A 17,208-nucleotide genomic window follows, 5' to 3' on the forward strand; every position below is an offset into this window, starting at 1 on the left:
CAGTGCTGAAAAAAGTTGCAGGTTTTATACGCATTTGAACAATTTATATAATTACACATATTCTGTTACAAAGTCATCCCTAAAAATCCAATTGGCTAATCCTATATAAGGAAACCCATTACCCCTAAATTCTCAAACCCCATTGCTTTCTTTCCATAAACAGTCATGACATTCTAAACATAATCTCCTTATTATCTGTAAACAATTAAATTGATGACTTATCCCATTTGGTAGGAAACCTTTAACCCAGTACGTGATGGGCATGGCTTTTACAAGAACACTTCAAACAAGAGGAGGGAGAGAAACAACCAACCATGTTTTTGATCAAGCAATAAACATCTTATTGTCCCAGACACACTGGTGACCCCAATTCGGCTCATCATTTGGCCGGACTTAACAGCAAGACTCAGTGCTCTGAGGAAGAATTACTCCCCATATCCACAAACCCATCTAGTCAAAAAACCACGATACAATGACACTTCATTTAATCTTTGCCTCAAGTAACGTTTTGATGCTATCGCCAGCTACCCAAATGTGGTTTACTTCATTCCTCCTTCCTTGACCTGGTCATTTAACCAGTCAGGCCATTCAAAGTTCTCCTACGCAAACCAAACTCTCTGTGTCCTACATGAAACCCAGCTATGGGTAACGGTGATCTGCGATATTTCAACGTACTTGCAATGAACCCCATGTTCCCCTAATATCCCAGAACATGTCTTCCATGTAAACCATTATTGAATCCCACATGTACATTGTTCAGGACTACCGCCCCCCTCAAAGTGGCTTTCCCCTCGCAGACTTGTCTTTCTCGCATGCATAAAGTTCCACTCTCATCACCCTAAGCACTACACATTTTACATTGCACAAATACATTGTGTCCCCAGGACTTCTATTATGTTGCTACATGATGCAAATCTAAAATATACTCAAACTACACACAAAGTAACACTTACAGTAACATTCATCCAAATCCATTTACCTACATCTAATATATGTTAAATTGCAACATCGTGTCAGTATTGCATCTAACTTAGCCACACCATTGTTGTAATATGACGTGCGCAACGTGAACCTCTACCTTACGTAGGGACATGAAACGTGCATCCCAACATTCTCCCATTTAGTTAATGAATTAACTAATAAATGTATTTCTCGCTCTTTAATAAAATCTTCTCAAGGAACCCAAACCCAATGAACATCCTCCATGCTCATCCCACCTCCGGCATGCAAGACAAAAACAACAACCCACCATTCCTTCTGCAATCTACCCATCTCTCCACATAGGTATCATAATCCAGTGGAAGACACAAAACAGTACCTGGAGGCCCAATTAACCCTGGATTAATTCCTAACTCAGTCAATGTGCCCATGTGATTTGAGATGGAAGTGGCCCTACCCGCAGACAAAGTAACTGACATCATCACAGCTGTTATAGGTATCTTGGCAGAACAACATCTCAAGAGCTAGGAACAAAAAATTATATGCAAAAAGTAAAGAATAGGCATCAGTATCTTCAGTTATGATCATCCAGGTGGGTACCCAGGAGAATGAGTCTATTCAAGTATCATCTTCAATCCCAGCCTCCTTCTCCATGGCCACTCGAGGTTTGGGTAATGCTCCAATTGTTTGGGACAGGGTGCCATTATCCAAATCATTGGTGGGCACGTAGGCGCAACACATACTCCCTATTTTTGGACATTCTCCAGCTTCTATAGCTGTCAGAAGCTCAAAGGGTGTAGCGCTTCTGCAATGTCATAAAACACATGGCTCTAATTTCTTCCTTTATAGAACTGGACGCACATTTTGAGTGGTTCATAAAAAGGAACAACTCATACCTGGTGACCTGCAGCCATTTTGTATTGGCGATTGCCTGGACGTCAGGGGCCAGGAGGGAGGCGAAGACTATTTCAGCCCTGCCGAAGAGACGAAACCTATCTGAAATGTTCTTTTATGCCTCTGAAGAAGTTGACGACAGATAGCTGCTTTGCTTATGTCTTCTCAAAAGTTCAATTCTCTCATGTCCATTCAGAGTCTTGAGTCCCTTCGCATTAGATGAAAAAACAGGGGCACAAGAGACAAAAAATACACACAGGTGGCTCGAGGCAATGTACTTGAGACTGTCAAATGGGCTTCAGGCACTAGCATGATTAGGAGTGCAGTGTAACGATTCTGCACATTCCCTGCCAAGCTGGAGGAAGTTGGAGATATGCAAACGCCTGCAAGACCACTAAAGATTAATCAGTACAGACAGCCCTCCAGCAAGATCAGTGATACAAAGGACTCGACTAGAGTTCATGTTCGTGCCGATGGGCACAGTGTCATCTCCCTTAAAACACAGTGAAAAACATGCAAGTAACTGGATCTTATTTGTCAGAAAGAAAGTCCAGAGGACATAATTTATAAAACAGTATAAAAAATGATTTATTTAAATTGATACAAAATTACATATAAACTAATTCATAAATAAATCATGAAGAACAATAATTCAATGCAGGTGAAACAACATATATGTAATGTAAATGACACAAATCATTCCCATATATCAGCTCGGTAGTCTGCCCTCATCCCGACATTCATATTCACATCTACAACTCACATTCATACAACACATCAATCACAATTACATAACATCACAAAAACCTCAACAATATTCAAAAAGTGTATGCTTTTCTCTTTCTTCTAGAATGGATCTTAATTGATTTTTGGTAAGACACAATCACATTTACAGGTATTACAGGACCAACTAGTTTTGATGTTAAGGGTACAATTTCATCACGTCTTCATCAGGGAACATAGAGCACTCTAACGTGCTCTGTGGTCACTTCCTTCTGAGCAGATAAGGACCAACATTTTATTGTGGCCAACAGTTTCTTACTCTAGAGCATGATGTGTTGTACACTACAACTGCAGCCTTCAACTGCATTCTCATTGGTGCTTCATGTTCTAAATGTGTGTCAATCATGCAGTGCTGATACCTTCATGGATCTCGGTCTGCTCAAAAAATGGCCAACGTCTCTTCAGTATGAGTCGCAGTAACTGGATTTTAACAGGTTTCTCTGGCTCCTTGAGACACGTAAGACATTTCACATATAGATTCTATCTCTCAGTGCAATCGTCATTAATCTGTGCCACTGTTTGTTCAGTGAGCCCACTCATTCCTCCAATTCTGTAACTTATTACCCACTGGTCCCATCAATTATATGAAAAAAACAAAACCATCGATTTTCAATTGTGCTCTCGAGTTGTATTGTACATTTTCATGCTCCTTCTTTTCTTTCTTTGCACACTAATCTTTATATACAGATATGATTGATGTCTGGACTGACTGTCCTTTAAATTGCCCTCATACTCTGCATAAGGATAAGTGCAAAAAACACTGCTATTTCTGGTGTCAGTTCGCTTGGAATAAACATTCTGGGAACTCCAGAAACGTTGGGGATAAAAGAGCAGATAAAACAAGAATCTGCAGACCTTTCTCTCCCCAACCTTCTCATATGATTATACCACCCATTATCTGTAGTCAAGACATGCACATCCACAGTACTATCCAGACACACCCCTTAATCTTCAATTAAATCATGGTCTGTATCCCTTTTTGGCCTGGGTATTAACAATTCATAAAACCCTACAACAAGAGACACATTATCAACATTGACATTTAGATTACTCATTGCACCTAAACAAGGAGAGAAGAAAAAAGAGAGAAACAAGAGATATACATCTTAGAACTCATGTTTTCCCACTATTTCTGCAATATTCACAAAAGAGTCACTGTCTGTCATTCACTCTGAAGCCCTAATTGGATTGAGCTACGATTTCCATGGCATACTTAACTTAGGTATTTATTGACTGATCTCCCTTGGTACTTGGTTCTCCTGCGGGTGGGGGAGTGCTGGTATCCTTGTGGACATATAACTGGTGTATCCAGCATTTATTGCCCTCCACCTTCACAGCACTGGAAGTTGCATAGACAACCCTGTAAGGGTCATGGAAGCGTTGATTGTCCCAACTTTGGACGATGGACCGAATATACACTGAGTCCCCAGGGACCAGTAGTGGCTGTTGTAGAACTTTAGCCTCTTGATCAATGCCTTTTGCTGTGGGCTACTTTTGATAAGAAGAAGCAACCTATGAAGATATAAGTCTGACAGCACAAGTTAAGTCCCTAAGGTAGGCCTTAAAATCCTCTCCTAGAATAATCTGGAGTGATATTGGTGTCTTAAGAATTTCCCTCACACATTTTCTCTATTTGTCTTGGGGATAGTTTGTGCTACATTTGGTAGTTTATTTTCTAATTTTATTTATGAGGACTTCTAAGGATCTGATACTGTGTGTGCAGGTGAACGTGGTGTATGTATTCTTCCTGTGACTATCTCGTGGGGGGTTAAGTGGTGCTCCTTCTCCGACTGGTTTCTGAGGTAAAACAGAGCCAGGGGAAGGCAATGCATCCAATTCTTCTTCAAATTGAAACACAGCTTAGGTAGATGGTTCTTTACTTGCCATTCATGTGCTCCATGAGTCTGTTGGCTTGTGGGTGATAAACTGAACACGATTTTTCATTAAAAAAGTGGGTCCCATTATCAGTTTTCAGGAGCTCACATATTCCCCATGTGGAAATACCTCCCGCACCAAGAATTTAGCTGCTGATTTTGCATCAGGGTGTACACAGGGTCCAACCTCAAGCCATCAGGAAAAAGGACAAACTACAACAATATGATAATGAAAATTACTACACCTGTTTATTATATCCATGTAGTCAACATGAAGTTCTCTGAAAGGCCCTGAGGGTCTGTGCAATGCCCCCTTTAAGTGTCTCAACATGTTTCCAGTGTTGAACGGATGACATGTCATACAATTAGCTATGAATTTACTTACTTGTTCCTGTACGTTTTGGATAAACCAGTCTCCCTGGGGTTCTGCTGCTATTATTCATTGAGAAGTGTGCAACACATAATGCAGCTGCTCCAGAGACACAGTAATTAACTCTAGGGGCATAACTACTTTACATGTAAACTCCAGTCTCCACAATAAATTGGTGGTCTAAAGAGTGCACCCCCTTTTGACCCACAGATCCTTCTCATCCTTCAGCACTCACTCCTACATTTCTGTAATCTGAATTAAGGGAACTGCATTGTAAGAAAATGGTAACTGTACCTGCTGGGACACAGGTTCTGTCATTTGTGAATCAGTAAATAGTAAATAGGTGGCCTCTTTTGCCGCTCTATCAACTGCATCATTACCCAGCGCTATTTGGTCAGTCCTGTTAGTGTGTGCAGTGCATTTCATAAAGACTACCTCTGCTGCCATTGTTAACGCTTCAGGACAGGGGTCCTATCCAATCTTCTAAACCCTCTCCTATGCCATCTCGACAACTCTGAATGCATGGTGGAGGTGACATATGCAGAGTCAGAGTGAATGGTGATTGCCTTCCTCTTACTCATCTCTAGTGCCTCTATGAGAGCTGACAATTCCGTCACTAGTGCAGAATAATGCGAGAGGAATTGCTTCATCATACTGACTTGGTATTCACCATCCATGAGGCCCACAACTGCCACACTGTATGCCTTTCTCCAATGTCTTGATCAATTGTTGATGAACCGCTGACAAAGAGTACCTCCCCTCCCTCTGATGCATCTTCCTTGACATCTGTACTCTCGTTCCCTTCTCCTTCATAGGATGCACAATCATGTACGACATCATCAGGTTTCACCAGCTCAGCTACAAATTTCGTGGAATTAACTATGTGAAACCTCACTGGATGAATAGATGCATTCGATAAAATGCCCCCATTTCCTGAAACGCTCTTGCAACGTGAGAGTTGATTTGGAATTTTCCAAAACAGCAAAAACACATGTTCAACATACAATATCACTGGGCAGCCTATAATAATAGTTGAAGTCTTTTGAATAGCAAAAGTCGCTGCCGCCAGAGCTTCTTGCATGGGAAATGACCCTACATGATTGGATCTAAGAGTCCACCATTATAAGCCCATTGATGTTCTCTGGGTGAGGACCACCATCATCACCTGCCAATTTGAATGGGAAAACAAAGAAAATGGCTTCTTGTAGTCTGGTGTCACCAGGATTGAAGCAGTACTGATCGCAGCCTTAAGCTCCCGGAAACAAGTTACCATCTCTTCTGACCACTCAATCAGACCTTTTACTTTATGCACTTCCTTGAGTCCTTGCAATAGGGACCTTGTGTAGCTAGGGTAGTCAAAAATCCAAGACCTACAATAGTTATAGAGTCCCAAAAACTGCTGCATCTGTTTTACGGTAACTGCTGTGGTGTACTCTGAGCTTCAACTGCTCTCTCAGGCATCACTTTTCTTCCTGTGGGCGATATTAGTTGCCCAACGTACACTACCTCTGTCTCGCAATACTGTAATTTCTCCTTGTCTACATTGTACCCCTTCTCTGGGAGCAGGGTGAGAAGCGTTATTGAATCTCCTCGACACTGCTCCTCTGAAGTGCTACAGACTAGCAAATTGTCCACATACTGAATCACTGTTCTAGGCACATGCCAATTCACCAAATTCATCTGAACTACCTGAATAAGAATACGTGAGGATTGACAATAACCTGTGGTAATCTTCTGTGCTGCAATCTTTTGCCACAATACGTAAATGCAGTAAGGTACTGGGAATCGGGGTGCATGGGAACTGAGAGAAATGCTTTCTGAAGATCAATTATAGTAAAGTGGGTAGAGCCAGTGGGGATGTTACAGAGAATGGTAGCAGGATTTGGAACCACTGGGAACGCAGCCTCAATGATATTATTCAAAGGATGCAAATCCTGCACTATACCCTTTTGCCTTGACAGGATACATAGTTGTGTTGCATGGGGACACGGAAGGCTGGATTATATCTTGCCTCCACAATGCCATAATGGTCTCATAGATCACTGCATCTGCCTCCCTAGACCTGGCGTACTGTTTTATACATGGCAATATAACACCAGGTTTCACCTTTATCCGTAATGATCCTATGCTTTTCAACAATCCCACATCATGAGGATAACTAGTGCACAAGTGACTAGGCACATTCTCCTTCTCCAAACAGGCCTACCGTCTGCCTGCCAAACCTAGTCCTCATTCCCCCAAATACACCAAATGCTCCTCCTTCCCCTCTCAGGAAGCCACCTCTGCCCCTTGGAAAAAAAACAATTTCCCTCTGATCGGGAGTATACCCATCCATCCATCCTGGTGCAAAAATGGATTCAAATTGTCCAGGTTGTCCCTGCTGTCCTTCGGTGGGGCTTGTGATTGTTGCCCCTTCTAAACTTATTTTAGCCAGCTCCTTTTGAACCAGCTTTGCTTCGGGGCTCTGTGCCTGCTCTGTTGCCTCCTTTCCCTTCTCTTGCCTCCTTTTACAACGATGCCCTATATGTGCTTACATTTCTGGCCATTCCTTTGATTCTAGTCCCACAACCTTACCCAAATCATGCAGTACCTCCTTGGGGAGTCCCTTCTTTCGCATATGATAAAATATGGCCACATTTTTATCCCATGCCTCACCTGTCTCCGCTCTCTACATCTCCTGAACCTGTTGTATGTATGTGGCGGGATCATCGTCCACCTTCATGGATTTAGACATAATTGAATTACTGTCTGCCGTATAGGGATACATGACTCTCAAAGCTGCCCAAACATTTGCCTTGCTGTTATTAAAAGGTGACTCATCATGATTATTAGTGTCTAGCCGTACTCCTGAATGCACTGCTTTTCCCCAAAGTTCATCCGTTCCTTCCCCAATCAGAGCAGCAAAAAAATGGTCATATCTCCGATGGCCAATATAACACCTGATGTTTGTTTTTCAAATGCATAAATCCCTGCAGTGAACGAGGGTTGTGATTTAATTAGATTATTCCAGTCCACATGTGATCATGGGACATAATGTGCTCTCCCCAACCCCTTCTGAAGTAATGGGAACTACATCCCTTTTACCCATGCCAGGATCTTTCCCGTTTTCACCTTACACTTTATTACTGCTACATGACCACCATAGCATGTCCTAAGAGACCATGGTTTAATTTCCCTAATGGCTGGTTCTGCCATTGCTCCCTGTTCTCCATCAATTTCTCATTTTCCTCTTCTTCTACCTCTACTACATCCCTTACCCTTTCTGAGTGTACCGAAGTATAGCCTACGCTACCATGGTGCACCAGTGCCCTTGCTGGCATTTCAAGATCTGCTTTCAAAGCAACACCTCCCTCTGCAAGGTCCACCTTGAATTCTTTGATGATCGCAATGTCTACTTTAAAAAGAAACTGTCTCAAATTATACCAAACCAACCCTCCCTCTGCTACTTGGTCATTATCTTATCCCTTCTCCTTTCTTCTTCGCTGCCTTACTCGTGCCAATTCTTCCTCCGCCTGCTGCTGTGCTTCCTATAGACTTCTACGCAATTGATTTTCTACCTCCATTCTCAACCATTCTCAGCCAGGAAGCCCTTGGAGGCATTATTCTATTATTATTCTGCTTCCATGCTTATCTGCTAGTCTAGCCATTGGGTGTGTTGTTTGTTTCCTCCTCATAACTGCTGGGGGGACGATGGAGGCTCATACTGGGGATTGATATATCTGGCAGCAGGCCATACAGGAAAACACACATGTAATGGGTGGACGGTAGGGGTCTCCAACCCTCCCTGCATCTGCCCTCATTCCCCTACCTTATCTCTAGGGGACTTACATGACTTCTCGAACATCCTCCACAGCTCTAAGATGTTCTGACTTTTTTCCAATTTCCAATGTTTGTGATACTTCAAACTTGCAGGGTGGAAGAGGGAAAGGAGACGATATCTGAGTATCATCAACAAAAAGTTGATAGTTGAAGCCAAAGGAGGAAATGAGTTTGCTGAGGCAAGATGTATATAGGGGGAGTAGAAGTGGGTCCAGGACTGAACCTTGATTGACAGCCACATGAAATGGTATGGGGGAGGAGATGCTTGAGTCCAATGAGAAAGAACAGTCAGAAATATAGGATGACACTCAGTCGAGTATGGTGTCCTTGAAGCCAAGGAGGTTAAGAGTTTAAAGAATGGAGGGATGTTTCACAGTGTCAAAGGAAGCTGAAAGGCCTAGAAGAATGACAATGGAGGATTCTTGAGAGTTGTGGCCAGTGGTGAGAAAATTGGTAATGTGGATGAGCGCAGTCTTAGCAGAGTGTTTGGACTAAAATAAGGATTGGTGTGGCTCAGTTAATGAGTGTACCTCATAGTGTACCTCTATACAATACAAGACAATTCTCCACAGGATTTTAGAGTGGTAGGGAAGGAGAGGGAGAGGTCTGTGGAACAAGGGGTTGTTTTGTCGGCAATTGGTTTAATCAGGAGAGGTAAGACTCTGGGGGGGGGGGGCATTACGAGTTTGGAGGTAGCCATGGCGCTATTATCGCCATGGCTGCCTCCAAACCCGGGTCCGGTCTCTCTGAATGGGAACTTACCGGGTCATTCCAACCTTGAAGGACCTGGTAAGTCCCCATTCAGAAAACCATTCCCCATTCCAATTTGAGCCCCCATAGGGCTCAATGGGAATGGGGAAGGAGCAAATAATGGGCCCGCTAATAGCAGGCCCGTTATTTTCTCCATGGTCCCTTAACGGGTCCCGCTAAGAACGACTGGTCAGGCCAGCCGTTCCTGCTGGGACCCACTTAGGGACCTCGGAATATGGCAGTAGGGGCTTAACGGCACCGGCATCCTTAACGGTGCCGTTAAGCCCCTACTGCCATACTCGGAATGACCCCCAGGGTGTTTTGTAACGGGCTGGAAAGATCCCAGTTGGGAAAGATAGGCTGAATAAGATGGGGATGTGGGCGGAGGCAGCAGGGGCAAGCAATTGGCTACCAAAGACACTGCTACCTTAATACATCTTTCTCCTGTAGCACAGAGTTAGCTAATTTCTCATTGGTAACAAACTCTATTTCAAACCCTCATGCAACCAATACTAGCCCCAGATTTCACTCCCCAGAATACATTACAACTCCACAGATTGATTCTCCCTGTAGCCTATTTCTATAATTATTGAGAAATCATTGCACTGTCGCTCAACTCCTTAATATGGGTGTTACCACTGTAGTGCCAAGGTCACTTTTGAGTGTCTCCAGTGCTGTGCCGAAGTCAATTCTTAGGGTTGGCCATTACTGTTGCCAAATTGCAGTACCATAGTCTATTCTTGGGGACTCTACCTTCTTTGCCCATCCAGCCATGCCTGCACATGACTTACCACAGTAGTTGACTATACAATAGAAGACAATTCTCCACAGGATTTTAGAGTGGTAGGGAAGGAGAGGGAGAGGTCTGTGGAACAAGGGGTTGTTTTGTTGGCAATTGGTTTAATAAGGAGAGGTAAGACTCTGGGGGGGTCATTACGAGTTTGGAGGTAGCCATGGCGCTATTATCGCCATGGCTGCCTCCAACCTGGGGTCCGGTCTCTCTGAATGGGGACTTACCGGGTCATTCCAACCTTGAAGGACCTGGTAAATCCCCATTCAGAAAACCATTCCCCATTCCAATTTGAGCCCCCATAGGGCTCAATGGGAATGAGGAAGGAGCAAATAACGGGCCCGCTAATAGCAGGACCGTTATTTTCTCCATTGGTCCCTTAACGGTCCCGCTAAGAACGCTTGGTCAGACCAGCCGTTCCTGCTGGGACCCACTAAAGGACCTTGGAATATAGCAGTAGGAGCTTAACGGCACCGGCATCCTTAACGGTGCCGTTAAGCCCCTACTGCCATACTCGGAATGACCCCCAGGGTGTTTTGTAACGGGCTGGAAAGATCCCAGTTGGGAAAGATAGGCTGAATAAGATGGGGATGTGGGCGGAGGCAGCAGGGGCAAGCAATTGGCTACCAAAGACACTGCTACCTTAATACATCTTTCTCCTGTAGCACAGAGTTAACTAATTTCTCATTGGTAACAAACTCTATTTCAAACCCTCATGCAACCAACACTAGCCCCAGATTTCACCCCCTAGAATACATTGCAACTCCACAGATAGATTCTCTTTGTAGCCTATTTCTATAATTATTGAGAAATCATTGGACTGTCGCTTAACTCCTTAATATGGGTGTTACCACTGTAGTGCCAAGGTCAATTTTGAGTGTCTCCATTGCTGTGCCGAAGTCAATTCTAAGGGTTGGCCATTACTGTTGCCAAATTGCAGTATCATAGTCTATTCTTGGGGACTCTACCTTCTCTGCCCATCCAGCCATGCCTGCCCATGAATTACCACACCCACCCCACTGCCTTTTCACGCCCCAACCCTTTCTTCTCTCTCAGCAGCCCCACCCTCACAACCCAAAAACAAAGAGGTGATGGCTGGAAGGTTTAGACTGAATCTTAACCACTGGCATTGCTCGGGGCAACCCTCCAGACCATCGTTCTTCGCCTGCCAAGCCATTACAGAAGGGGAAAGACCATATGCAAATCAGGCTTGGCCCCACCCCAAAAGGGGCAGTCCAGCCCGAACTGCTAGGTCATATCCCTTCTGCACGAGACCACAAGCATCCCCAAACATGTTTCGCCCTTGTTGGGGCTCATCAGTGAGGAGTAGCTTGGGTCTCTAGGCCCAGCAGGCACGGGACCCACGTCTGGGCATACCCGTCCCACTTGGGGTGACAAAGCAAAAACAAAGAGGTGATGGCTGGAAGGTTTAGACTGAATCTTAACCACTGGCATTGCTCGGGGCAACCCTCCAGACCATCGTTCTTCGCCTGCCAAGCCATTACAGAAGGGGAAAGACCATATTCAAATCAGGCTTGGCCCCACCCCAAAAGGGGCAGTCCAGCCCGAACTGCTAGGTCATATCCCTTCTGCACGAGACCACAAGCATCCCCAAACATGTTTCGCCCTTGTTGGGGCTCATCAGTGAGGAGTAGCTTGGGTCTCTAGGCCCAGCAGGCACGGGACCCACGTCTGGGCATACCCGTCCCACTTGGGGTGACAAAGCAAAAACAAAGAGGTGATGGCTGGAAGGTTTAGACTGAATCTTAACCACTGGCATTGCTCGGGGCAACCCTCCAGACCATCGTTCTTCGCCTGCCAAGCCATTACAGAAGGGGAAAGACCATATGCAAATCAGGCTTGGCCCCACCCCAAAAGGGGCAGTCCAGCCCGAACTGCTAGGTCATATCCCTTCTGCACGAGACCACAAGCATCCCCAAACATGTTTCGCCCTTGTTGTTGCTCATCAGTGAGGAGTAGCTTGGGTCTCTAGGCCCAGCAGGCACGGGACCCACGTCTGGGCATACCCGTCCCACTTGGGGTGACAAAGCAAAAACAAAGAGGTGATGGCTGGAAGGTTTAGACTGAATCTTAACCACTGGCATTGCTCGGGGCAACCCTCCAGACCATCGTTCTTCGCCTGCCAAGCCATTACAGAAGGGGAAAGACCATATGCAAATCAGGCTTGGCCCCACCCCAAAAGGGGCAGTCCAGCCCGAACTGCTAGGTCATATCCCTTCTGCACGAGACCACAAGCATCCCCAAACATGTTTCGCCCTTGTTGGGGCTCATCAGTGAGGAGTAGCTTGGGTCTCTAGGCCCAGCAGGCACGGGACCCACGTCTGGGCATACCCGTCCCACTTGGGGTGACAAAGCAAAAACAAAGAGGTGTTGGCTGGAAGGTTTAGACTGAATCTTAACCACTGGCATTGCTCGGGGCAACCCTCCAGACCATCGTTCTTCGCCTGCCAAGCCATTACAGAAGGGGAAAGACCATATGCAAATCAGGCTTGGCCCCACCCCAAAAGGGGCAGTCCAGCCCGAACTGCTAGGTCATATCCCTTCTGCACGAGACCACAAGCATCCCCAAACATGTTTCGCCCTTGTTGGGGCTCATCAGTGAGGAGTAGCTTGGGTCTCTAGGCCCAGCAGGCACGGGACCCACGTCTGGGCATACCCGTCCCACTTGGGGTGACAAAGCAAAAACAAAGAGGTGATGGCTGGAAGGTTTAGACTGAATCTTAACCACTGGCATTGCTCGGGGCAACCCTCCAGACCATCGTTCTTCGCCTGCCAAGCCATTACAGAAGGGGAAAGACCATATGCAAATCAGGCTTGGCCCCACCCCAAAAGGGGCAGTCCAGCCCGAACTGCTAGGTCATATCCCTTCTGCACGAGACCATTAGCATCCCCAAACATGTTTCGCCCTTGTTGGGGCTCATCAGTGAGGAGTAGCTTGGGTCTCTAGGCCCAGCAGGCACGGGACCCACGTCTGGGCATACCCGTCCCACTTGGGGTGACAAAGCAAAAACAAAGAGGTGATGGCTGGAAGGTTTAGACTGAATCTTAACCACTGGCATTGCTCGGGGCAACCCTCCAGACCATCGTTCTTCGCCTGCCAAGCCATTACAGAAGGGGAAAGACCATATGCAAATCAGGCTTGGCCCCACCCCAAAAGGGGCAGTCCAGCCCGAACTGCTAGGTCATATCACTTCTGCACGAGACCACAAGCATCCCCAAACATGTTTCGCCCTTGTTGGGGCTCATCAGTGAGGAGTAGCTTGGGTCTCTAGGCCCAGCAGGCACGGGACCCACGTCTGGGCATACCCGTCCCACTTGGGGTGACAAAGCAAAAACAAAGAGGTGATGGCTGGAAGGTTTAGACTGAATCTTAACCACTGGCATTGCTCGGGGCAACCTGCTGGGCCTAGAGACCCAAGCTACTCCTCACTGATGAGCCCCAAGAAGGGCGAAACATGTTTGGGGATGCTTGTGGTCTCGTGCAGAAGGGATGTGGCCTAGCAGTTTGGGCTGGACTGCCCCTTTTGGGGTGGGTCCAAGCCTGATTTGCATATGGTCTTTCCCCTTTTGTAATGGCTTGGCAGGCGAAGAACGGTGGTCTGGAGGGTTGCCCAGAGCATTGCCAGTGGTTAAGATTCATTCTAAACCTTCCAGCCATCACCTCTTTGTTTTTGCTTTGTCACCCCGAGTGGGACGGGTATGCCCAGACGTGGGTCCCGTGCCTGCTGGGCCTAGAGACCCAAGCTACTCCTCACTGATGAGCCCCAAGAAGGGCGAAACATGTTTGGGGATGCTTGTGGTCTCGTGCAGAAGGGATGTGGCCTAGCAGTTTGGGCTGGACTGCCCCTTTTGGGGTGGGTCCAAGCCTGATTTGCATATGGTCTTTCCCCTTTTGTAATGGCTTGGCAGGTGAAGAACGGTGGTCTGGAGGGTTGCCCAGAGCATTGCCAGTGGTTAAGATTCATTCTAAACCTTCTAGCCATCACCTCTTTGTTTTTGCTTTGTCACCCCGAGTGGGACGGGTATGCCCAGACGTGGGTCCCGTGCCTGCTGGGCCTAGAGACCCAAGCTACTCCTCACTGATGAGCCCCAAGAAGGGCGAAACATGTTTGGGGATGCTTGTGGTCTCGTGCAGAAGGGATGTGGCCTAGCAGTTTGGGCTGGACTGCCCCTTTTGGGGTGGGTCCAAGCCTGATTTGCATATGGTCTTTCCCCTTTTGTAATGGCTTGGCAGGCGAAGAACGGTGGTCTGGAGGGTTGCCCAGAGCATTGCCAGTGGTTAAGATTCATTCTAAACCTTCCAGCCATCACCTCTTTGTTTTTGCTTTGTCACCCCGAGTGGGACGGGTATGCCCAGACGTGGGTCCCGTGCCTGCTGGGCCTAGAGACCCAAGCTACTCCTCACTGATGAGCCCCAAGAAGGGCGAAACATGTTTGGGGATGCTTGTGGTCTCGTGCAGAAGGGATGTGGCCTAGCAGTTTGGGCTGGACTGCCCCTTTTGGGGTGGGTCCAAGCCTGATTTGCATATGGTCTTTCCCCTTTTGTAATGGCTTGGCAGGCGAAGAACGGTGGTCTGGAGGGTTGCCCAGAGCATTGCCAGTGGTTAAGATTCATTCTAAACCTTCCAGCCATCACCTCTCTGTTTTTGCTTTGTCACCCCGAGTGGGACGGGTATGCCCAGACGTGGGTCCCGTGCCTGCTGGGCCTAGAGACCCAAGCTACTCCTCACTGATGAGCCCCAAGAAGGGCGAAACATGTTTGGGGATGCTTGTGGTCTCGTGCAGAAGGGATGTGGCCTAGCAGTTTGGGCTGGACTGCCCCTTTTGGGGTGGGTCCAAGCCTGATTTGCATATGGTCTTTCCCCTTTTGTAATGGCTTGGCAGGCGAAGAACGGTGGTCTGGAGGGTTGCCCAGAGCATTGCCAGTGGTTAAGATTCATTCTAAACCTTCCAGCCATCACCTCTCTGTTTTTGCTTTGTCACCCCGAGTGGGACGGGTATGCCCAGACGTGGGTCCCGTGCCTGCTGGGCCTAGAGACCCAAGCTACTCCTCACTGATGAGCCCCAAGAAGGGCGAAACATGTTTGGGGATGCTTGTGGTCTCGTGCAGAAGGGATGTGGCCTAGCAGTTTGGGCTGGACTGCCCCTTTTGGGGTGGGTCCAAGCCTGATTTGCATATGGTCTTTCCCCTTTTGTAATGGCTTGGCAGGCGAAGAACGGTGGTCTGGAGGGTTGCCCAGAGCATTGCCAGTGGTTAAGATTCATTCTAAACCTTCCAGCCATCACCTCTTTGTTTTTGCTTTGTCACCCCGAGTGGGACGGGTATGCCCAGACGTGGGTCCCGTGCCTGCTGGGCCTAGAGACCCAAGCTACTCCTCACTGATGAGCCCCAAGAAGGGCGAAACATGTTTGGGGATGCTTGTGGTCTCGTGCAGAAGGGATGTGGCCTAGCAGTTTGGGCTGGACTGCCCCTTTTGGGGTGGGTCCAAGCCTGATTTGCATATGGTCTTTCCCCTTTTGTAATGGCTTGGCAGGCGAAGAACGGTGGTCTGGAGGGTTGCCCAGAGCATTGCCAGTGGTTAAGATTCATTCTAAACCTTCCAGCCATCACCTCTTTGTTTTTGCTTTGTCACCCCGAGTGGGACGGGTATGCCCAGACGTGGGTCCCGTGCCTGCTGGGCCTAGAGACCCAAGCTACTCCTCACTGATGAGCCCCAAGAAGGGCGAAACATGTTTGGGGATGCTTGTGGTCTCGTGCAGAAGGGATGTGGCCTAGCAGTTTGGGCTGGACTGCCCCTTTTGGGGTGGGTCCAAGCCTGATTTGCATATGGTCTTTCCCCTTTTGTAATGGCTTGGCAGGCGAAGAACGGTGGTCTGGAGGGTTGCCCAGAGCATTGCCAGTGGTTAAGATTCATTCTAAACCTTCCAGCCATCACCTCTTTGTTTTTGCTTTGCCACCCTCACAACCGACATTTCTCCACCCTAAAGGTGACTCAGGCAGTCCACTGGCACGATACCCGCAACAACCACCTCAATACCCTCCAGGCCCTCCTACCTTTTTGTTTTCTGCTCATCTAAACCAACCACACTAGCCCCACCTCCCCTCCAGCACAGAAATAAGGAAGCTCGGGCAGCTCGCTGTTGTGCAAACACCCATAACCTTATGTAGGCAGAAGCAAGTAATGGACACTAGCCATAATAGCTCAAAGACGGGGCAGTCAGTTCTACCTCAAATAAACTCTGATAAAGCCCTGATAGCTTTGAACTTTGTATTATCCTTGATTGTCACTTTGTATGAGGGTATTAAAGGGTATTGTACGAGGGTATTAAATCTGAAGTACAGAGTCCTACTATTGAGCTGGGTGTTCCCAAACAGCTCTTTAAGATGAGTAGCGGTACCCTAGAGTTAGATGGGGATGCAGATTTTATTTATACATCAATAATCAAGACAACACAAATAGTTTAGCAAAGGTTTGTCTGTTTTAATGTCAAGTATCTAAAAGAGGGAGTACAACGAACATCAGCAATCACTCGATACTCTGACTCTAACTACTTCATAAAAAAACTGGGTTCCTATACCCATAATTGGTCATAATTGACTTGTTGACCTGAGTCATTACCCGCGTCATTGTACGTGGCAAACTACAAAAACTTAACAGGAGGTGGGATTGGTTCTAAGTGAATAACTAAGCATAGGTTCTATATCTGTATGGAGTAACGGAGAGAGGTAATTGGATAGTTAACATCAGGTGGGGCAACTAAGCACTCCGTTCAAAATGACCACCATGAACGTCACTAAATGTACAATGTCCCATTGGCTACACAAGCTATAGGACCCCCAACTACGTGGGCCCCTACAATTGGTTGGCTTCTAACCCCAGTCAGTACTTTTCCACCTATGTTTAGCAGCACACAGACTGAACAACCAGGTGCGGGTGAGCTCGTTTTAGCACCAGCTTCCCACCAAT

Source organism: Ambystoma mexicanum, chromosome 8 (genome assembly GCF_040938575.1).
Source record: "Ambystoma mexicanum isolate Mex_15411 chromosome 8, UKY_AmexF1_1, whole genome shotgun sequence".
NCBI lineage: Eukaryota > Metazoa > Chordata > Amphibia > Caudata > Ambystomatidae > Ambystoma > Ambystoma mexicanum.